This window comes from Perca fluviatilis, chromosome 11 (assembly GCF_010015445.1).
Source record: "Perca fluviatilis chromosome 11, GENO_Pfluv_1.0, whole genome shotgun sequence".
NCBI classification, from domain to species: domain Eukaryota; kingdom Metazoa; phylum Chordata; class Actinopteri; order Perciformes; family Percidae; genus Perca; species Perca fluviatilis.
Window position 1 is genome coordinate 1,492,916 of NC_053122.1, and position 24,049 is coordinate 1,516,964.

At 40.6% G+C, this 24,049-nt stretch overlaps 1 long non-coding RNA gene across 1 annotated transcript; it reads right to left on the reverse strand.

Annotated features, from left to right (window-relative positions):
- Positions 1–4,846: 4,846 nt before the first annotated feature.
- Positions 4,847–5,052, reverse strand: LOC120567884. The gene is made up of 2 exons (XR_005640626.1): positions 4,978–5,052; positions 4,847–4,888 (listed from the first exon to the last, which is right to left on the reverse strand). It is a non-coding gene; the product is annotated as an uncharacterized LOC120567884 (long non-coding RNA).
- Positions 5,053–24,049: the final 18,997 nt, after the last annotated feature.

Sequence of the window (24,049 nt, forward strand, 5' to 3'; positions counted from 1 at the left end):
CCCGCCATTGCTTTGTCGCCAGACACTCTGTTATGGAACTCCGATAGCAGTTCACCCTGTGTTTTTTTTGTTTTTGGTGAGAGGATTGATTTCACCTGACGATAGCACTTATCACAGCCGTGAAAGAAGCAGCCATAAAATTCATAACACGCAGGTGTGTCTTCACAATAGCCATCTACAAAGAACTGACCAAATGACTTTTCACCTCTGTTCAGAGCGTGCTGTATGTCAAGGCCCCTCTCTGTCTGGAAACATACCTGCCATGTATTGAAACATCAGAACATGTCTTGTTTTGCCTAAGGGTAGGCCCCTTCGTATGTCAGAGCAACAGAATCTTTGGGGAGGAACAACGTTTTAAAATACACCCATACATGAGGAGGCCAATGTAGCGATGCAAACGGGTCTAGGCCTGTGCACTCGTGGAAGGCCTCTCTGTATATTTTGCATGCTTTAATCAAAACCGTTATATCAGTAATCACAATAGCTGAGCAGCTCTTTTCGAAAGTCAAAAGGTGTGGCGCCGGACCGAACGTATTCACTCCATGAACGTTTTTCTTTAGAGTACGCTACCTATAGCATCATAACCATATAGCTGGTGCAGGATACGGACCAATATATCATTCTCTCTCGCTTGTTAAATTCGGTGGAGGGATCCTTTGAGAAGATCGGAGAACCCCATGGCTGCCGGTGTTTTAGATAGAGCCATAGGGATAAACTGAACGAATCGATCCAACGCTGATTGAAAGTAAGAATCGATCATCAGAAGCCCTAGCCGCACATAGTAATAGTTGGACAAAGTTTCTGACTCCCCACAGATACTCTTAAACTATATAACTGTCAAACCTGATGCATTGTGTGCTATAAAAAGTATAGCCTCTGTATTTCTCCTGTCTGTAGTTTTAATGAATGATGGACACAGTTTGTTGTTTCTGTAGCAGTTTTTGACCGTCCCATATCCATAACGATACAAAATTAGCTTCATGGCCTCACATTGATAACGTGTTTCAAATCGTGTAAAGATATACTTATCACTACTTTCTTTGCGCGACGGGTTGTATATAGCAAGAGTGTGTAGTAGCCCCTAAAGGCTCTCTACAATGGTAGGCATTTAGGTTTTTACAGCTGTGTGGATTTTTCGGCATACCATATAGTGTTGGCGTTGACAGGACTCGCAATATTTGCCCTATTGTACGGGTATAGTCCGTGTTTCACGCCGTCGGTTTTTTTATGGTTTTCAAAACACTGTTGCGATTTGCATAGCGCGTTTACAGCCTGTGCATTTAATGGTCTTGTCAGGTATACACCAGTGTAACACACATTACAAAGCCAACTACAAAGGTGCCCCCAGAGGGTTCTGGTAGGTCTTGTAACACCCATCGCAGAAACGTACGACTCCAAAAAGCCGCTTTTATTTACGATGAGATAATAATGTTCGTCATAGCAAATACAACCATGCTGTTTTCACATCTGGTTGGTCGTGTGCGTTTTGAAGATCGTGGGTTTTTACATCCGGCTAACATGATGGAATATCACAATTTTCATTTTCTTCAAATGTTTCTGAAATCTGTCAACATCAGAGAACGGAAAACCTTATGTTGTATGTCAAAACCCAAATCACTATGCAGATGCTTAGCATAATTCATCTTCTCATCATGCGACCATCTGCTATTTACATAATGTGCCAGGCAGAGAGAAAAGCAGAGATTGTCGTTACCAAAGTTATTCTTGGGGTTATACAAAGCATTACCTTTTCTGACAATATTTGATCGTAACTAATGCTTCCCTAGTTTTCGACGTCTCCGACACCCCTCCGACATATTATTGCGCGACTATTGTCACAATTTAATTTAAAGAGTCATCGGGTCAGTGAATTATCGTTACTTTGCATTGCTTTGTGCGTAATTTGCTCCAGAAATGTGTCTGTGTTATAGCCATCGCCTCGAGTTCAACATTGTTTGGATAGGGATATCTACGGCGGCCCTTCCTTAACTCAACATTTAAAACGCTGTCCTGTGTTGCATTGCCCAAAAGCCCCTCGCTATTAAATCTGTTAAGGTGCTATACACCCTTTCAGGAACACTACCGATATCAGTCAAATCAATATTTCGTGAGGTCGACATCTTGACGGAAATTCAGCAGCATTAAAAAGGGTATCTGTCTGGATGCTATCCCCGGATGTTACCTTAGAAACGCGCCCGACCACACCGTACACACCACCCTGAGGATTTTCTGTGGGTGATGGAGGGGTACTATAAGCGTTTGTGGACGGTTGGGGACCGGTCTGTTCATCTGTACAGGATCGTTTTGACGGCTGAACACTCGGAAAACATGCGGTCTCTTATTACCTGATCTATGTCTGGGGGTCTGTATTTGATGATTGTGTAGCGTCTGTATTGGACGGTGTATTGCTGGAATACACGGCTGCTGAAGGACCATTATGTGACAACTGTTCAGGGACGGACTATCTAATTCTTGTGTTTTCTCATTGTTGCTTTCTTCAGCGCTAGCACTAGGCATGGGTAGATTGGGCCCAGGCTTCAATATTTTGGCATGTATAGCACAAACAAACGTAAAATCCTGAGGATTGCTTACTGCTCTTGTGTAATCGTCCCTCGCATGGCCATTCTAGTTCCTCGTCACTATATCACACACACACCTAAGGGTTCAGATTTTTTTTTGTTTTTGGGTGCGGGTGGCATTTTTTAATTTTTTTAAATTTTTTTTATATTGTACACAAACTATAGCCTGTTTTTTAATGTTGGGGCATATTCATAGCCTTTTAAGGGCATACTATCATAGGTACAATCAGCGTATTGAGAGAGCGCTGACCTGATTGGCCAGCTGGTACCAAAACCTGTGACCAAATCAACCAAATGCGTGTTAGCTCTGACCTGGCTGGGCCAGCGTTGTTCAAGTCTGTGACCAAACCAGTCAATTGTGTGTTAGCTGTTTGCGAAGACATCTAATTTATTCATAAGAGCATCGTTTTGTTTCGTAATTCGGCTAATTCTGATTGTATTTGTTTATAATTGCCATCTGGACGAGGTTGTTGAGGTGTAGTGTTGACACAATACTCAAAAGCTCTTCACCCTGAAGCAATGTCACCTGCTCAGGACCTCCTAGTGCCCACAGTGTTCAAACTGGTTGTAGAGGTATTATAATTAGGCACTGCTTGCTTATCAAGGAATGGAACGTTAACCTCTAATACATTTACAGGATTGGTTACTGATGTATTCCCCCTGTTACACTTTTATCTGACACCGTTATGACAGAGGTGTGTGGTATACAGCTGACATAGTCGGATCCTTCCTCTGTGCTATAGATACAGTTAAAGAGGTATGCACCTACATTATATTCAGGGAACACCTGCAAAGATGCCTGACTCGATTGATGGGCTGAAGTGGTGTCTCTGCTATTCGGGCGTCTTCAGACCCTTCTGCTGTAGCTAGCCGATTTGGTTGGGGGGTGTTGGAGCTGCCGGCTGTTAGTCCTGTGTCTTCAGACCCTTCTCCGGCTTCTACGGCATGGATTGTCTAGAGGTATAACAACATATTTTTCTGGTTAAATAAAGACACGCCGCGCATACCACACACACACACACACACAACACACACGCGATACACAACACAGACACACACCCACACACCTCATCAGATGTCTTTTGTAAAGGGGTGTCCTTTTGTCCCCTCTCAATGGAGTCACCGTCGTGGTTTGGTAGGGCTTTGGTGTACTATGTGTGAAATCACACTTAGACGACAACAAATGCAAGGACTCTAAGTCTCGGTTGGTTTACTTGTAAAAACAAAAGAAATGCCTTTTTAACAATATATACATTTTATTTAAAAGCTTTTATAACACTATGTAAATATATTCTGCTAGATACAAAGGGTTTCTCACTCTGCAACTGTGTTAGGATGATCAAGATACAGTGGCGGGTAAGATGAGACCGAAACAAAGGAATTGGTGCTTGCTTTTTATAGCGGGAAGCCCTTCTGGTATGGCTCAGGCTGTAATAAGCATTAGATTAGAATATTTTTTTTTTTTTTTTCTTTTTTTTTTTAAATACAACACTCTATTTTCATGTTTTTCTTTCAATTCACCTCAATAGATCTCTTCTTAGATCCCTTCTTAGGCTTGTGTAGACATCCGTTTCTGCTCCATGGGGGTGGCTGTGTGAAATCGTCCCTAAGGCGTCAAATACAATGAAACTAAGTCTCCGTAGCCTTTAGTTGCTAAAAAAAAGGAAAGGTCTTTTTAACAACATATACATTTTATTTAAAAAGCTTTTATAACACATGTAAATATATTCTGCTAGATACAAAGGGTTTCTCACCTCTGCAACTGTGTTAGGATCATAAGATACAGTGGCCGGGTAAGATGAAACCGGGAACAAAGGAATGGTTGCGTCTTTTGGGCGGGGAAGCTTTTCTGGTATGGCTCAGGCTGTAATAAGCATTAGATTAGATGCATTAGATTATTTTTTTTTATACAACACAGCATTTTACCGTTTTTCTTTTCAACTCACCTCAATAAATTGCTTCTTTATGCTTACGATGGTGAACGTTTTTAGGGGTAGCAGCTTTCACAGAGAGGAGTTTAGAGAAGCACACGGCCTTTTATCATGGTTGATTTCAGCCCTATGTGCTATCGAGTAGCCATCACCCTTCACGGATCCTTTGTTCAGGAACGGATTGTCTAGACACAGAATATATATATATATTAGAGGACTAGAAACACGGTGATAAATTAAATAGTAATAAATATTACAGCCTGAAAGAGATAAATAGCCCCATAAATACCTGTTTCCAACGTTCTTATTCCTTATTAGATAGGACCTTTTGTTTTATGTTCTGGTGTGTTGGGGTCTGTAGGATCGGGCTACACAGCTCTTTTTAAAAAACAAAAAACAAAAAATTAATGAAAACACAGTACTAAATCAATTAATGCTGTAGTGTATAATATATTTATAGGTTTTACCTTGTGGTATAAGTGTTTCATCAACTAACACAGCCACATTGTCCCAGCTCTTTATAAAATCACCTAATGACGCAAAACTGCATTATACAACAAAAAAAAAACTTTTTAAGTCACAAATGACTGAATGAATTAAACACCTTACAATAAGCTTTTTTTTTTTAAATTTACTCACCAAACGCAGCCATTTCTGTAGAAACGAATCCTCTTTTCTTCAGAGGTCTTTGTTGAGGAAGCCTGAGAAAACGAGGGAAAATTTTTAGCTAGCACCTTAGCTAAAAACTGCAGGTAAAAAGTGAGCAGTCAGCCTTGAAAACAAGGGGTTTTTAAACACCACAAACCACCCCTTTATGACGCATTTAACACCCACAACAATAGACCCCACATTTACAAGCTAACCACTGGGCTAACACGTTTTTTACTATCGTCACATGGTACAACCACCGCCCGCATTACCAACACACGGTCAAAGTTTTAGCTAATTCATGAATGACTGAATGAATTAAATATCTTTGAACATCCTTAAACACAAGAGGTGCTTTTAAATTTACTTACCACTAGTAGGTATTGCTGAAAAAACGAAACACCTGCTTGCTTTCACCAAGAAGAATTAAAAAGTGAAACTCCAGAGGTTTTTTTTGATGAGGAAAAACGGTAGCTATCTATCTGGCTAGCTACCAGACTAGCTAAAAAAAAGCATCTAAAAAGAGACAGCTAGCATGAAACAAGGGGTTTTAAACAGTGCACTGCTGAAAAAGGATCCTCTTTTTTTTTTTTTTCTCACAAAAAAAAAGAACAACTCACTGGTATTGATTGTGGAAAAATGGTAGTAAGCTAGCTAGCTAGCAGAAAAGCTAAAAAGTGTGCAGACCCCCCAGGTAGTACAATGCAAGAGTGACCTTATTCGGCGGGGGTGAGAGGCCCCTCAGCTCAAGGCCACAAGACCCTCGCGTTGCAGGGAGGCGCACGACCCGCGACAACCAAGTCATCAAATCCGCTTATGCACTACCATATTCGGCCACTAGATGGCGCCAGGTGCCGACGTTCGAACGCGACGTCATCACATCCGCTAGATGCGTCGCAGCTCCGACGATTATATGCACGAACATATTCAGCCACTAGATGGCGATCGCGAGTAACGACGCGCGGCCGCGGGCCATCACGCGACGCACATATCATACGTTGGCATGGCAGGTTTGCGTGTGTGTTGAGATGACGGCCACACATGCACGCGAAAACCGCCATCTTTATACTACTGATGTCATACTGTAGTCTGTAGTTTGAACAGACACTAAGCAGTTGTTGTAGGCCAGCACTATAAGGAGACATAACACAATAAATCATCTGCATACATCAGATGATTAATAACCTATCTCCTACCATACAACCAGTTTTACACACTTCTAATGTCCTAGAAAGATCATCCATATACAAATTAAAAGAACAGGCGACAATATTCCACCTTGTCTAACCCCATTGGTAACTGGGAAAGGATCTGATGTAATCTTACCCCCATCTAGCTTGCATTGTTTGATGGGAGTACCAATAATGCAAGATATGTAGGGTAACGGGGGACCCCTCGCTCTTGTAATTTAATAAACAGTTTACCGTGATTAACACGGTCAAAAGCTTTGGATGCATCAAGGAAACATAAAAACATTGTTGATCCATGGCTTTTGTACTTGGAAACAAGTTCTTTCAGTGCATATATGCACAAATCTGTGCTATGTTTATTTTTAAAACCAAATTGATTGTCAGTGGTTGTTATATATTCTTGTAGTCTATCAAATAGAATTTGTTCTAATACTTTAGAGAGTATACTCGCCAGAGCGATTGGCCTGTAGTTTTCTATGCTAGATACCTTACAGGTTTTGTCCTTAATAACTGGCACTAACAGTACAGGTAACATAGAGTCAGGTAATATGCCATGCGCTAATAATCCAGAAAAACATATAGCAAGTAACACTGAGATTCTCTGGCTTGCATACTTCAGGTGTTCAGCTGTTATTTGGTCAAGACCACACGCTTTGTTCACTGCCAATTTGTCAATAGCATGGCATACTTCATCAGGTCTAATAACCACGCCATCATTATTAATGACATCATCAACATGATATTCAACACTCTCAACACAGTTAAAAATCTCTCTAAAATGTTTCCCCCACAACACGGCAACATTTTCATCCCCAGAGATCCCATCAATACTGGATGGCAAAGGCATCTTGCTATTATTGATAACCTTTACTTCCTTCCAGAAATCATACAAATTATTCTGCTGAAACTTTCTGGCTATAGAATTTGCCCTCATCATCTGCTCATTACTTTTGATAAACCGTACAGCATATTTAAACCTGGCATTTGCCTTTTTCTTATGTTCAAACTCTGGGCCATACCTAGGTTTTCCAGATGACACCCAGCTCCAAAAAGCTTCCTTAGCCTCCACATGAAGTTCAGACACATATTCGTTCCATCCAGGTCTAATATTAAGCTTCCTTTTGTCCTGGATGAATAATTTACTGTCATTAATTAAACAGTTCACAATTTTGTCATACATGATAACTATTTGACTATGATGTTTGTGACTCTTACAATTTAAGTTGTCACACAAAATAGCTTCAAGTGGAATATCAATATTACTAAGACTACTATCACTCAGTGCGTTGTACTTCCATAGATCATATTCTGTGAGCTTTGCCCAGTCCACTTTTCTATTTAGCTCATTATTATCATTATCATAGTTAGTCAGCTCAGGTAAACTGTCAAGACGTATTATCATGGAGACAGGTATGTGATCTGCTGTGGCTACACCATACATGATCTCAATCTCCAAGCAATCATGAGCATCAGCTGTACATATACAGTGGTCTAGCCAAGATGTTGTATGCCAAGCTTCACTGATATATGTGTAACTGTCTACTGGTAACAGCATTTTGCTTGAGAGAACTAACTTACTGTCTAGACAAAATTGATTAAGGTGTTTGGCAAATAAAGAGTTATCATCTGACATATCAGCATTCATATCACCCATCACAAAAATGCAAGTACTTTTACTCTCTTTTATGAATGAGCTGATAAAGGCAAGCCTATTAAGATATTCATTTTCATTTTGATAGCATTCATATGGCGTGTACACATTTAAAATAATAAAAACATTTTTATCATGTACAACTTTAATTGCTATGGCCCAGTCCACCTCTAGCCTAATCACATCGATCAGTGGGTCAAGTTTCCTATGCCATAGGATGGCCACCCCTCCAGGTATTCTGCCACGCACGATTCCCATACTTAGATCTGTTGTCGACTCACCTGTGCCATAAAAATTTTCATGCACAGAGTTGAGTTTATCTAGATCTTGTTTGGGTAACAGAGTCTCTTGTATACATAAAATATCAGCACTGTCTAAGAGCTTGTCAATAACAAAACGTCGCGCTTTGTCCCCGGCCCCCTGTCCAAGGCGTAAACCACGTGAGTTATATGACACAACTCTCATGATCATAGTCAAATCTTCACCGCAACAGTTGCTCCAGCCTCAGACACCTCATCATTTATATTCGCAATTACATTTCTTTGACCTAATGTTTTGCGTGCTTCATAAAAACGCCGCACAAAAATACCTTCTGGCCACAGCTGTGGCTCATACATTTCACTCACCTCATTGCATTCTGCAATTACTCTGAAGGAGTTATACTGTCTTTGGGCACTTTCTATCTTCTGGCATGTTACATCACGGTGTAGTTTATCTTTCAAGTAACTAGCCAATGTTTCCGAATTTACATCTGGGGGAGAATTTTGTTGCAAAACACTCACCAACTTAGTCTTCACAACCCTTATGTTTCCTCCCTCACTGGTTCCAACAATGCCACTTTTCTTCTCCTTTCTCGGAGCGTTCAGTTTGGCCTTGGGCTGAGCAGTATCTCCAGTTAACTGTTGTCGACGGCCCCGTTTCACTACCTTGCTCCATGCCAGGGTAGCTGTCTCTCCGCTCCCCTCACTCGAGACTTCCTCCGTTGCGCTGGCACCCACAACGGTGCATCCAGGTACATGCCCGTCACTGTCCATTCCCCGACTCGGGGCCTCCTTGCTGAACCGAGGAGCAGGCTTACTTCCTCCAGGCTTTGACCGCATTACGCAGTTTGGTCTAGACCGGCTGTAACTGAACGGAGATCCTCGCAGATATCAGTTTGCACAGATATGGCCTGTTTCATGGTTGCTGATCGTTCCTCTAAGATGTTACGATTTTTCAAACAAGAAATATCAATGCTGTTGAATGTCACAGGTGGAAGATCTTCCAAATGATGAGACCCAAACCGAGGAATGTTTTCACCAGCCCGTTGATGAGCACTCTTAAGCTCGTGAGCGTCTTTTGTTGTCCTTTTAAAAAAATGGCAAGCGCAACGATTAAGAAAAAATAGAGAAAATTTAAAAACTCTCAATCCACTCTGACCCAAAGTGGTTAACAGTCAGCATAACAATATCATCCTGACTTAAAGTTCTCATTTTAACCACAAGAAAGTTCAACAGCTCATCTTCCACCACAATTTGACCGTCTACTGTGGTGTAAATCTCCGGTTTTATTCGAGATTTACTCGGAGCGGCTGCGTCTTTACCCACTGTGTCCGCCATACTTCAATGTCGGTAAAGCAATGTTTATTCTGTGCGCACGGTCTTCTTTTTCTTCACTGCTGTTTTATCTTTTTATCTTTTTACCTTTCAGCAAATGGTTATTCTCTACCCGCCCACTAATGTTTAACTCAACCAATGAGATTATTTCTGTCTCCAGAGGAGAAATGTTTGAGGAACTAAAAGCACAATCAGCTTGATGTTGAGAAGAAGGGCTGCACATCAGAGAGGCGGTTTACATTTTCATTCTACTACAGTGGAAGAACATTGCTCATCTGCTGTCTGTTTGGCTGTAACAACTCCAAAGACATGTTGCTTTACCTGTTTTTACTTTTCTCTCCCTTTATAGGTGAGTGTTAGGGCAGAGATCAAAGTCTCATATAACCTGCTGTATTAACCAGTTATTTCATAACTTGAGGTTTATCTGTGTAAGTTAATGATAACTGATGTGAATAATACTCCTGTTGTAGCCCTGGGTTCCATGAAAAGCATAAAGCCAAAAAGTACTGAAGAACATGTTGCAGAGGGCAGAAACATCAACCTGACCTGTACATATGAGGGTACTATCTACAATATCCAGTGGTACCGACAATACCAGAGATCCAGACCAGAGTTCCTGCTCTACATCACAGAGGAAGGGTTGATTCATCCAACTGGTTCTGATTTCCCAGCTCACATTGACAGGTCAAAGAAACGTGTTAAACTGGAGATCTCCTCAGCTAAGGTGTCTAACTCTGCTGTGTAGTCAAACACTGTTAAACTTCAATATGATGTAGTCCAGAATCACTTGGGCCCTATTTTGACAATCTGAAATGCCAGTATGAAACACAAAACGCAAGTAGCTTTGTGGGCGGATCTCGGGCGCTGTTGCTATGATACCGGCGGGATAAATGACTCTTGCGCCCGACGCAAATCTAAAATGGGTTGGTCTGAATTAGCTAGGTGTGGTTTGGGCGCAACGTGAAAATAACCAATCAGAGCGTCATCTCACATTCCCTTTAAGAGCAGGCGCGCTTGTTCCATGGCGGATTGCTATTATAACGGCGGATTTTCCTGGCGCACGCCAGCGGAGCTGTCCGAGATGCGGCAAAGTAATAAATGCCCGTCTTGACCGGGTGGCGATGTTGCTGCTCCTCACGGGCGCATCTCCTCAAGTCTGGAGAGGATTGCTGCAGCCATGGAGCGTGGGCCTCCAAACGCATCACCTGCACCTGTTGTGCCCCTTCCTCTTCCCCCCTCTCCATCTCCGTCCACCCGCTCCACCAGGAGCGCATTGCGCATTACTCCCGGACCAGATTCCGCCAGAGTGTCCAATCCCACCGTAGTTCAACATCACGTCTCCTTAAGTCCTCTAATATTTCCTCATTTCTGTCATCGACACATCCATGATTCATGGAAATGTTTAAAACACAACAAGCCACAAAGAATGCTGCGACTTTTTGAGGACTGTACTGTAAAGTGCCTCCTGACCGATCCAAACACCTGAAGCGCATTTTCAGTAATATTTCTCTTTATAATTATGTATGGTTTGCAAAAATGGGAACTGCTGCATCCGTTTAGATGAGAGAAGCAAAGTGTATGCTCGTTGTGCACACGCTACATTATGGCCAAACATGCGCCCCTAAAATAGCATCTGAATAACGCGCCACTGACTTTAGACTAGGTTTTTCCTGGTCTGTGGCGGAATTGTTTTCTGAAACAGCAAAATAGCACCAGGGAACATTTGCGCCGGAACATGCCTCCTCTTTTCGCTGAACCGCCCCCGGGAGCGCAAATACATTCCCTAATTTACTGACGTGCGTCTGTGGAGAGAAAACTCTGCTGTGCGTCGGGTGCAAAATAGGAATGATACATGCGTCGGTGTACAAAGGCAATTGCGCTGAGTGCTAGATAGGGCCCCAAAACTCTGTACATAAAACCTTTGGAGCAGAGACAACACAATACTCCACAACGTCCACCAGAGGGAGTCACACACTGTTAAACTTCAATATTTTTCATGATGTAGTCTAGAATCACTTTACAGAGAGACTCAGGGAGGAGCTGAGCTGTTACTGAACTATAGAAGAGAGAGAAACTTCTATATTCAACAGAGTTCAATACACAAACCATCAACATTACCTTTATTCAACATGCTGTCACTGCAGCATTGTGTGATTACTCTGATGTTTCTCTCCATTCTAACAGGTATGTTAAATTATGCAGGATGAACAAGTTCTATTCTAATAACACCTGAATGTGAATTTATGTAATCTTATACAACATGAAATAACAGTTATCTCTTCCTTTAGGTATCAGCTGTGAAGAACTCACCCCAGCTGAGAAAGAAAAGAACAGTTTAGAAGGCAGCTCTGTTACTCTCTCCTACAGATATTCATCTGGTAATTATTTCTTCTGGTACCGACAATATCCAGGAAAACCACCAGAGTTCATCATTTCCCACTCTGCTTCAGGAATAGTAGGAAACAACAATAGCGTAATTCCTGGACTGAAGATTAAAGTGGAGGACAAACAATTCCTCATGAACATCCCCTCAGCTAAGGTGTCTGACTCTGCTGTGTACTACTGTGCTCTGAGGCCCACAGTGACAGGAAACACCAAAACTCTGTACAAAAACCTTTGGAGCAAAGACAACACAATACTCCACAACATCCACCAGAGGGAGTTACACACTGATAGAGGACTACATTATCAAGTAGGAGGTGCACTACTTCTGCACTGTGTTCAACCATTCAGTCAATAATAAGTGCTGCTGTGAAGAGAACAATTCTCTGACTGAATGTTGAACATCAGCTAGTTTCTCCTGTTGATTTAAACTTTGTTGTAGAGATGGAACTTTGGCTGTGGATTATTCTTGCTGCTCTTTTCTTTCGTAAGATACATAGAGTATTTTAATGCACAAAATGGCAAAACAGATCATTTATGTCGGTATCTCCTACATTGTAAATAACATGGTATATGGCTTTCTCTGACTTAAAACAGTAGTAAGGGAAGATCCAGATTATTTACTCTTTAAACCTACTGTTCTGCTATAAATCAATCATCTTTACTGATTCCTCTCTATCTTTGCATGTTCTCTTCTTCCCCAGAGTGTAAAGGAGAAGACAGAGTGATCCAGTCAACAGGAGATGTCATTACTACTGAAGGAGAGACAGTTACTCTTGGCTGTACATTTGAGACTGCTTCATATGCATATTTGTTCTGGTACAAACAAGAAGTAAATGGCTTTCCAAAGTATATGCTACAAGTCTACTCTGGTGCAAAAGATGCTGAAGACTTTCAGAAAGAAAGAATTTATGCTACAGTCAACAAGACATCAGTTCCCCTGAAGATCCAGAAGCTTCACCTGTCTGACTCTGCTGTGTACTACTGTGCTCTGCAGCCCACAGTGAGAGGAAACACCAAAACTCTGTACAAAAACCTTTGGAGCAAAGACAACACAATACTCCACAACGTCCACCAGAGGGAGTCACACACTGCTAAACTTCAATATTTTTCATCATGTAGTCTAGAAACACTTTATCTTAGATGTTTAGCTGAGAAAAGAGAAAATACAGAGCTACGAGGAGACGGAGAGACTCAGGGAGGAACTGAGCTGTTACTGAACTATAGAAGAGAGAGGAACTTCTATATTCAACAGAGATCAATACACAAACCATCAACATTACCTTTATTCAACATGCTGTCACTGCAGCATTGTTTATTTTCTCTGATGTTTCTTTCCACTCTAACAGGTAAATTAAATGTTAGATGGAGTTCAAAGTTACACATTTCAAAAATAATAATTTAGATGTCATCACTTTATCACTAAAAACTGATTAATACATTGTTAACAGCATAATAAACTATCAAAAAGATGTGTTTCAAATGTTAGATCTGTGACTTTGGAACAGAAGTGTAAATCTAACATGTTGTTTTCCTCACTAGGTAACACGATGGAAGATGATATTACTGCCAGCAGTGCTGAAGTGTTTTCATCCGAGGGCCCTAATGTTACTCTGTCCTGTACCTATTCAGTTAAAGCTGATAATCTCCAGTGGTATCGACAGGATCCTGGATCAGCTCCTCAGTTCCTTCTCCTGATCACTGATACAACATCTCCTTCAGTAGTGGAAGCAAAACCTCCTCACCCTCGACTGACTGCTACACTGAATGAGGAGAGAAATCAAGTTGATCTGCAGATCTCCTCTGCTGAAGTATCTGACTCTGCTGTGTACTACTGTGCTCTGCAGCCCACAGTGACAGGAAACAACAAAACTCTGTACAAAGACCTTTGGAGTAAAGACAACACAATACTCCACAACGTCCAATAGAGGGAATCAAACACTGTTAAACCTATGATTTAGTCTAGAATAATTGTCCTAGAAGTGTAACTGAGAGAAGTGAAGATCCAGAGCTATGAGTCGGAGAGACTCAGGGAGGAGCTGAGCTGTTACTGAACTATAGAAGAGAGAGGAACTTCTATATTCAACAGAGATCAATACACAAACCAACAACATTACCTTTATTCAATATGCTGTCACTGCAGCATTGTGTACGGTGGCCGGGAAGTGCAATGCAACATTACAAAGAATGAAACACTTTTACAAAGCTCAAGACAAATTTACATTTTGGAAAACAAATTAACATTTTAGAAAACAAATTAACATTTTGGAAAACAAAATAACATTTTAGAAAACAAATTTACATTTTGGAAAACAAAATAACATTTTAGAAAACAAATTTACATTTCGGAAAACAAAATTACATTTTAGAAAACAAATTTACATTTTAGAAAACAAATTTACATTTTAGAAAACAAATTTACATTTTGGAAAACAAAATAACATTTTAGAAAACAAATTTACATTTCGGAAAACAAAATTACATTTTAGAAAACAAATTTACATTTTAGAAAACAAATTTACAAGATGCAAAACACTTTTACAAGTCCCGAAACAAATTTACAAATGACAGATTCTTCACGGAAAGGGAATGTACCACATACCGGAAGTGATGAGGTGTTGCGGGTGTTGCTGGTGAGCGCAGTCAATTTGTGTTGTTGAGTATATGGCGTGAATGAAGTTTATGGTGACTTTACGTGTGGTCGGTGTTTGGAGTTTTTATATGACGCGGACCTGACGGAAACATTGGAAAAACGGGGAACGTATCGACAGCCAGCGGCCGGATCGGAGCTACAGCGGGGGCAGCTGAGTCCGTCTGCAGCTGCAGGACCTGGAGCTCACTGCCCATTCCTGGGAGCCAAAACCGACACCACGCAGCTGGAGACCCAGGCCGTATTGCTGGGCCCGCTGGAGGGAAGGGAAGCCCGGGAGAATCAGATCCAGGACTGAGCGGAGCGGACTGGCCAACCTGCTGAAGTTTAAATCACAGGTTTCCTAAAGGGAGTCTGGCGGGACTCGGACTGTGGATGACGAAACATGACTTTAAGTCTCGTTAAATGAATAACTACATGCAGAAATAAATGAATCATTAGTGGGGGAGTGAGCCTGGACATTTCAGTCTGTTTAAACTTCACTTTGAAGCAGAACCTCTTAGTTCAGAAGGGTGAAGTTTCCGTTTGTACTCATATCTGTGAACTGATTATAATAAATATTCTTTGTATTAACACCTTAATTAGTCTCTTTGTCTTTTTGTTTAAAAAAACTACAACATCGCATGAGATTTTGACGATTTATAGTGATTTTATTTCCGTTAGACCTTTGCCTACATTGACGCTGATGCATTAAAGACGGCCCATAGACAGTATATAAGGGAGTGCCTCCCCTGTTCCAAGATGGCGGCTCTATTGACGCATTCGATCCATAACTGCCGTAGTCATGCGAGCATGTATACAACACCTCATCACTTCCGGTATGTGGTACATTCCGTTTCCGTGAAGAATCTGTCATTTGTAAATTTGTTTCAGGACTGGTAAAAGTGTTTTGCATCTTGTTAATTTGTTTTCTAAAATGTAAATTTGTTTTCTAAAATGTAAATTTGTTTTCCAAAATGTAAATTTGTTTTCTAAAATGTAAATTTGTTTTCCAAAATGTTAATTTGTTTTCTAAAATGTAAATTTGTTTTCCAAAATGTTATTTTGTTTTCCAAAATGTAAATTTGTTTTCCAAAATGTAAATTTGTTTTCCAAAATGTAAATTTGTCTCAAGCTTTGTAAAAGTGTTTCATTCTTTGTAATGTTGCATTGCACTTCCCGGCCACCGTAATTGTGTGTTTTCTCTGATGTTTCTTTCCACTCTAACAGGTAAATTAGATTATGCAACTTACTCTGCTGTGTACTACGGTGCTGTGAGGCCCACAGTGACAGGAAACACCAAAACTCTGTACAAAAACCTTTGGAGCAGAGACAACACAATACTCCACAACATCCACCAGAGCGAGTCACACACTGTTAAACACTGAATAGTATGTAATGATATGGTGTAGATTCTTTGTAGAGGTGACAATAACAGAAAATGAAGCACTAAATTTGAAAGGAAAAGTGTTTTCTTCAACAGTATGATAATGAGATGTTGTGGGATATTATGTTTATGAACAATACCTCATAGCTGATTCTAACAGCAAATCCCCTGACATAGAGAGAGAGAGAGAGAGCTCTATTTCAACTCTGGTTAGCATCACTGAATGAGGTCATAGTTTTGTTCTTATCTTTATAAAAGAAGTTTGTGTTTATCTCTTAAGGCTGATTTATTGTGGTGTACCACAGGGTTCAATCCTAGGCCCCCTCATTTTCTGTTTACATGTATTTGGATGATATTATTTCCATTTAAGTCCAGTAATTGGGGCCGCTGTTTTTTTTTATTATATAAAGTGTTTCTAAAAATTATTAAGCCAGGAATTGAGATTACATTTTCCTCCCAAAATTCTGTGAATCAGGTCAAATTAAACTATACTTAGATAGATTCTGCATATTGTGATTATCTAGACCACATCATGCACTATTTGTATACTGACTTTTTGCAACATTTCAGCATTTATATAGTCTGCTTACTCATGTACATAGTGTCATTAATGATCTACATCACTACCTAGACCACTATTTGCACTAACTGTATACTGACGCTTCACCACATTTCAGCATTTATATAGAATGTCTTTTCATATACACTGAGTTATATCATCACTAACTAGACCACAATTTGCACTTGACTGTCCATTCATGTTTATTCGTTTTATTACCATATCACTTTTGCATATCCATCGACTTCCTTACACCTCACTTAACACCAGCTTTGTAATGCCTACTTAACTCTTTACTTTATGCAGCCTTCATGTAGCCTATTGTATTATGTTTTCTTGTACTGTATTGAATGTGACACTGTATGTTGTCCTGCACGCTTATGCTTTTCTTGGCCAGGTCGCCTTTGCAAATGAGAACTTGTTCTCAACAGCCTACCTGGTTAAGTAAAGGTTAAATAAAAACTGAAAAAAATAATTAGTGATGAAATTATGTTGTTTCAACTTTTTCATCCTTCTTGTGTTTGTAAACTCTGAAAAGGTGATCCAAGCATTAAATCATTGCATCTAATGTTATGTAATTCTGATTTTAGAAGGATACACAACAAAGTGGTACAAAATATTGCCACCAGTCTGTTAACCAGAGGAAGCATAACAGAGAGGTGAAGATACAGATCTAAGAGGAGAAGGAGAGACTCAGGAAGGAGCTAAGCTGTTACTGAACTATAGAAGAGAGTGGAACTTCTATATTCAACAGAGTTCAATACACAAACCAGCAACAATACCTTTATTCAACATGCTGTCGTAGCAGCATTTTGTGTTTTATTTTGTCATTATTCTAACAGGTTTGTTAAATTCTGCATTGAGGAAAACTTAAATGTCAATATTTTCTTTAGGTGTCAGCACTGAAGAACTGACTCCAGTAGAGAAAGAAAAGAACAGTTTAGAAGACAGCTCTGTTACTCTGTCCTACAGATACAAAAACTGATGGTGATCGATTCTTCTGGTATCGACAAAATCCAGGAAAACCACCAGAGTTCATCATCTCTCATTTAGGAAAAGGAGGAATATCGAAAAGTCCAATCACTGGAATGAAGATTGAAGTGGAGGACAAACAAATCAAAATGAACATCCCCTTAGCTAAAGACTCTGCTGTGTACTACTGTGCTGTGAAGCCCACAGTGACAGGAAACACCAAAACTCTGTACAAAAGGTTTTAGAGCAAAGACAACACAATACTCCACAACATCCAGCAGAGGGAGTCACACACTGTTAAACTTTAAGACAATCACAATCACCACATCATCCAGCAAAGGTCTTCTTTCTCTTCACTGCTGTTTTATCTTTTCACCTTTCAGCAACAGGTTATTCTCTGGACCCGCCCACTGACGTTTAACTCAACCAATGAGATTATTTCTGCCTCCAGAGCAGAAATGTTTGAGGAACTAAAAGCACAATCAGCTTGATGTTGTGAAGAAGGGCTTCACATCAGAGAGGCTGTTTAGTTTCTCTTTCTACTGCAGTGGAAGAACATTGCTCATCTGCTGTCTGTTTGGCTTTAACAACTCCAAAGACATGTTGCTTTACCCGTTTTTACTTTTCTCTACCTTTATAGGTGAGTGTTAGTACAGAGATCAAAGTCTGTATTAACCAGCTATTTCATAACTAGAAGTTTATCTGTGTAAGTTAATGATAACTGATGTGAATAATACTAATTTTGCAGCCCTGGGTTCCATGAACAGCATAAAGCCAGAAAGTACTGAAGAACATGTTGCAGAGGGCAGAAACATCAACCTGACCTGTACATATGAGGGTACTATCTACAGTATCCAGTGGTACCGACAATACCAGAGATCCAGACCAGAGTTCCTGCTCTACATCACAGAGGAAGGATCAATTCATCCAACTGGTTCTAATTTCTCAGCTCACATTGACAAGTCAAAGAAACATGTTAAACTGGAGATCATCTCAGCTAAGGTGTCTGACTCTGCTGTGTACTACTGTGCTCTGCAGCCCACAGTGACAGGAAACGCCAAAACTCTGTACAAAAACCTTTGGAGCAAAGACCACACAATACTCCACAACGTTCACTAGAGGGAGTCACACACTATTAAACTACATAGTTTTCATCATGTAGTCTAGAATCACTTTACCTTAGTAGTGTAAATGAGAGAAGTGAAAATATAGAGCTATGAGGAGATGGAGAGACTCAGTGAGGAGCTGAGCTGTTACTGAACTATAGAAGAGAGAGGAACTTCTATATACAACAGAGTTCAATACACAAACCATTAACATTACCTTTATTCAACATGCTGTCACTGCAGCATTGTATGTTTTCTCTGATGTTTATTTCCATTCTAACAGGTACATTATGTTAGACTATGCAGCTTAAAAAAATGAATCCTAATTACATCTGATTGTGAAAAAGTGTTTAAGTCTTTTACCACATGAAATAACAGAGCTATCTCTTCCTTTAGGTGTCAGCTGTGAAGAACTCACTCCAGTAGAGAAAGAAGAGAACAGTTTAGAAGACAGCTCTGTTACTCCAAACAAGCTGGATATAATGATTATTTCTTCTGGTATCGACAATATCCAGGAAAACCACTAGAGTTCATCATCTTTCAAATTGGGATCGCAAAATGAAACAAACTCTGGACTATCTGTTTCAGTAAGTGAGGATAAAACCAAAATGATTCTTCAGATCTCGTCTGCTGCAGTGACAGACTCTGCTCTGTACTACTGTGCTGTGAAGTCCACAGTGACAGCAAACCCAAAGTCTCTGTACAAAAACACAAGCTGACACACTGACAAGCTGCTGGAAGACTTTTTTCTACACTGTTGTACTGAACGTTGTACCTCCACTAGAGGGCAACATTATCAAGTAGGCGGTGCACTACTTCTACACTGTGTTCAACCATTTAGTCAATAATAAGTGCTGCTGTGAAGAGAACAATTCTCAGACTGAATGTTGAACATCAGCTAGTTGATTTAAACCTTGTTGTAGAGATGGAACATTGTCTGTGGATTATTCTTGCTGCTCTTTTCTTTGGTAAGATACAAAGAACAACATGGTTTTATTATTTTCCAAAGATTTATATAAACTGCAGTTCAGAGCAGAAATCTCTAAATAGTTGAGCTGTTTCTTTCCAGAGTAACAATGTACAGTTGATATTTTCCACTGTCTTCTCCTCTCAGCCTGATGAAGAATATTAGTCTGATAGCTTTATTTTCTCTACTTTTTCAGGACTAATAACTGGAAACAAAATCTCTCCTGTAGAAGATAAAGTCAGTGGAAGAGAAGGAGAATCTGTTAAACTCAGATGTGACTATGAGACTAATATCAACAATGTTCGCCTTCACTGGTACAGACATCATTCTGACCTTCAGGCACCTCAGTTTATACTGTGGAAAGGAGCTAGTAGTGGTGAATATATCCCAAATAAGCAATATGAATCCAAAACAACAGAGAAATCAACTGAACTGACCATAAAGACACTAACCCTGTCAGACACAGGTCTCTACTACTGTGCTCTAGAAACACAGTGATACAAAGTGTAGAAGAGGCTGTACAAAAACCTGAACACAGGTATCTGACTACTCTTCAAAGAGGAGGGAAGTGGTATTCAAACCACAGCTTCATATCAGATGGATTCTGATTATTCCAGTTTTATCAGAGTCCCTGTGGTTACAGCTGCAAATGTAAAACTGTGGGAGGATTCACATGAGCAGCAAATACACATCAATGATAAACCAACTGTATGATGGTTCAAACACAAGACACCATGACAACAAATAAATGGACACTGACTTACTATTAAATCCTCATCATACCCTGTGGGACGTTAGGACAAAATGAGCTCCATCCACTGTTCAACATGTTGATCTGCATCCCAAATATACACTGAAACACTAATAAAACTGAAATCACTGGGAGTTTATATTCCATAACATCATAATTCACAGAAGAACTCACAACTCACAATCACATTTTTACCGGCAAAGATTTTACTAACTTAATTATTTCATGAAAACAGAAGCTTCCCCAACAACTCCACCATCTTTGAATTTGACCTCAAACGGCTGCAGAGGACCATAAGATACTAAACTGTCACTTTACATTCAAGAAACATTCTGAACAGAGCATAAAACTTAACATGTTGAAATATTAAGGCACAGTTTACTTACTATTAACTACACAGTTTACAGTCAGACTTTCTATAAAGAAGTTTTATGGCCGTTTTCACACCTGAAAGTCTGAACCAAGGTCCGGACCAAGGTTCATGTTTTTGTTACATTGTATACATTTGATCCGGTAAGTTTTGGTTTCACACTGCAGTTGTTCAAGCGCACTAAAGATATATACATGACAAAACTACGTCCTGTCATCATCACATACGTGAGCTGCGTCTCCAGATACTTATAATTGATTGTTTTGTAGACGGGCTTCCCCGTCCTCTCGTATCCTCTGTCTGTGTCGGAGTTTTTTCAACTGACTGCTGCTCTCTCCTACTGACTGTTGCTCTCTCCTACTGACTGCTGCTCTCTCCTACTGACTGTTACTCTCTCCTACTGACTGCTTCTCCCCCCTACTGACTGCTTCTCCCCCCTACTGACTATTGCTCTCTTTTGCGCCTCTTTTTGTTTGTTGTGATGTTGAGAAGCAAGACACGGGAACTTTCTTTCTGGAGCATTTATTCAGAGACAAACGGAAACCTACACTGTACATTTACTACCACTTAACAAGTAAACTGCTGATGTATCCTCTGCTCTGAAAGCAGACAGCTGTCTGCTCTGAGCGCATTCACAATCACTCACTATACTCGTTCGAAATGAGCCAGGTCTGCGCAGAATCGATCACCGGTGATTGCCACCCAATGCATGCCAGTTAGATTTTTGTCCGACTTGATCCCGACTTGCCCTGACGTCATGCACACGTGGGCAACGAAGACCTCACGAGACCAAGGCGGCTGCAGGTTTGAGACGCAGGCAGCGAAGTTGCCTTTCACCGACTGCAAGACCCAGGCGGACCCAGGGGCATGCTGGGAAACGCTGGTCTCTCAGCTGATCTAACAGCTGATTGGATCAGAATCAAATCAAAATGATGACGATTTATATAAACTTTTTATTGATTTTGAATCGGAGGGATTTTAACTGCTATTTGTCTGATTTAAAGGCTTTTTCTGTACAAACCACATGTTGTGTGGCTGAGAGTTATGTTTAGAAGTCAGAGAGACTTAATCTGTTCAGATTATGGATCATCTACAGTGTGTAGTTGATTAAAATCAGCAACAGATCACATGTAGAGCATTTTGACAGCTACTCTGTCATAATGAAAACAACTGGAGACTTGTGTACAAGCAGATATATGGGTCTGATAACATTTTATTAAATCGGAATCGAACCACGGTGTTTCTGTCACTTTCTGTTCAGCCTGAAGCAGTGGCAGATGCAGAACGTGACAGATGGGTGGGCCTGGATTAAGTCAAGGTGGGCCTGAATCTAGGGCAATGTTTCTCAAAGGGGAAACACAAAATATCTCTATTTATTAAAACAAAGGCACTTCGTGGTGTCAACAAAGTACAAAGGCTTCGGTAATAAAACTGGAACACAGGTACCTCCACAAGCGAAAAAAACAAAACAAGAATAAAGTCCAAAATCCAAGACAGAACAAACTAGGCACGGGTAATGCAGGATAAAAGGCACAAAGCTATGACAATGGTACAGAATATGCCTACTACAAGCTCAACAACGGAGCCACAACACACTAGGGTATAAAACACATCACTGAATCATATTAAATCAAATCAAAGTGAAGCAAGCCAGTCAGTCCAACACAAACACTGAAATAGAGAAATGCAGCCTTAAGTTTTTGTAGCACAGCAATAGCAAATTAAAGGCATAAAGATATTGGGCCTGTGTGTTAAGCTGGGCCTAATAATTGTTTTAACAATATGGTAGGATAATAAAAAATTGGTGTGACCTCATTCTGGTTTTCCAATACGTAGGCTATGAAGGCTTTACACAAGTGTAAAAAAAACACAATTATCTCCAATAATTTGTATAAACTTTCAGTTGAACTATTATTGAACAGTTGATAAATCATGCCAATTTATTTTATTTTATTTTTTTTATTTTTTATTATTTATTTTATTTACTGCACGGCAGCAGCATAATAATAACTCAGCGTTATTACCTTGTGTTGCAGTCATAACACTAAAAATAAATCCTCATCTCCAAAATGTCTACCAGGAAAAGTGTGACCCGAGGCTGGCAGCACTGAGTTGACGTTGATGTTCCCTCTGTGGCTACCCTGGTGCTGCTAGCTTGGTTTACAAGATTAGCTCCCTCGTCGTCTGTTGCTAGCAGGGTCGCTGCTTCATTCAGTTACAGTTGATGAGTTTTCTGCCTCCGTTTTTTTTACGCTTTTTACCTTGTGGTTAATCTATAAAGAAATCCAAAATGCACTTTTGTGCCATGGCTAGCTAACTTCTGTACTGTTGACCAGCCGGGAAAGTTTCCACAACTATCTTCCCCACTCAGGAATGAGCATCAGAGGAGTACGGCGCGCCTCGCTCTTTGCAAAATCGGCAGATTCATTCTAATCAATACTGTTGTTCGCGCCAAATTGCAATACTGCTACACTGATGTTGCATTGACCAATGAAAACCGGTGCATATATACTGTAATAGACGTGCCAGGCACGAAAGCTTGTCAGGCGTAGCAACAGTAACTAGGGACGGCAGGGCTTAGCGAAGGGTCGGGTGGGACAGCTGTCAATGTGGTATGAAAACCATGGATGTATTAAGAGAACGATGAAAACACAAACACACTAAACTTTGAATTTCTGATTGGGCGGGCCAGCTGTCAATGTGGGCGGGCCCAGGCCCATCCAGGCCCACCCACAGCTCCGCGTCTGGCCTGAAGGCTGCTGGAAACGGCTGGAAACTGTCCAACTTGAGAGCGGATTTTTGTCACCGCCCCTGGCTGCTGTCCACTTTACAGGTGAGGCACAGTTCATCTTGAATGAGCCTATCCTCTCATGTACACACTAACCACCGAGCTATTCCTTAAAAGGAGCTTCCCCGGTCTTGTAACACGAGAAGAGCCTGCCAGAGCTTCTTGTATTTGGTCCGGAAGTCTGAACCATCCAAAAAATGCTTTCACACCTCTTTTTATCGGACCAAAATTTGGTCTTTTGATCTGGACCGTAGTCCGAGGCACCTTTCTCACCTGCAATTTTGGTGTGGATCAAACTCAAAACTCCGGACCTAATGAGGTAGGTGTGAAAATGCCCTAAAAGGCATGTACAGGTTCACTAGAATTACCAGCTTTTGTACGTTCGAGAACAAAGTCAATCTGCACCAGCTGTAAAACAGGAACCATGTCAGCTGAAATCTACAAAGACCACTTCATACAAGACATGTTACACTAGGAAAGGAGAGAGGCACAACATGTGTTAGGTGTAAAGTTGCCAGTAGGGGGAATAACCCAGGGCTGTGAA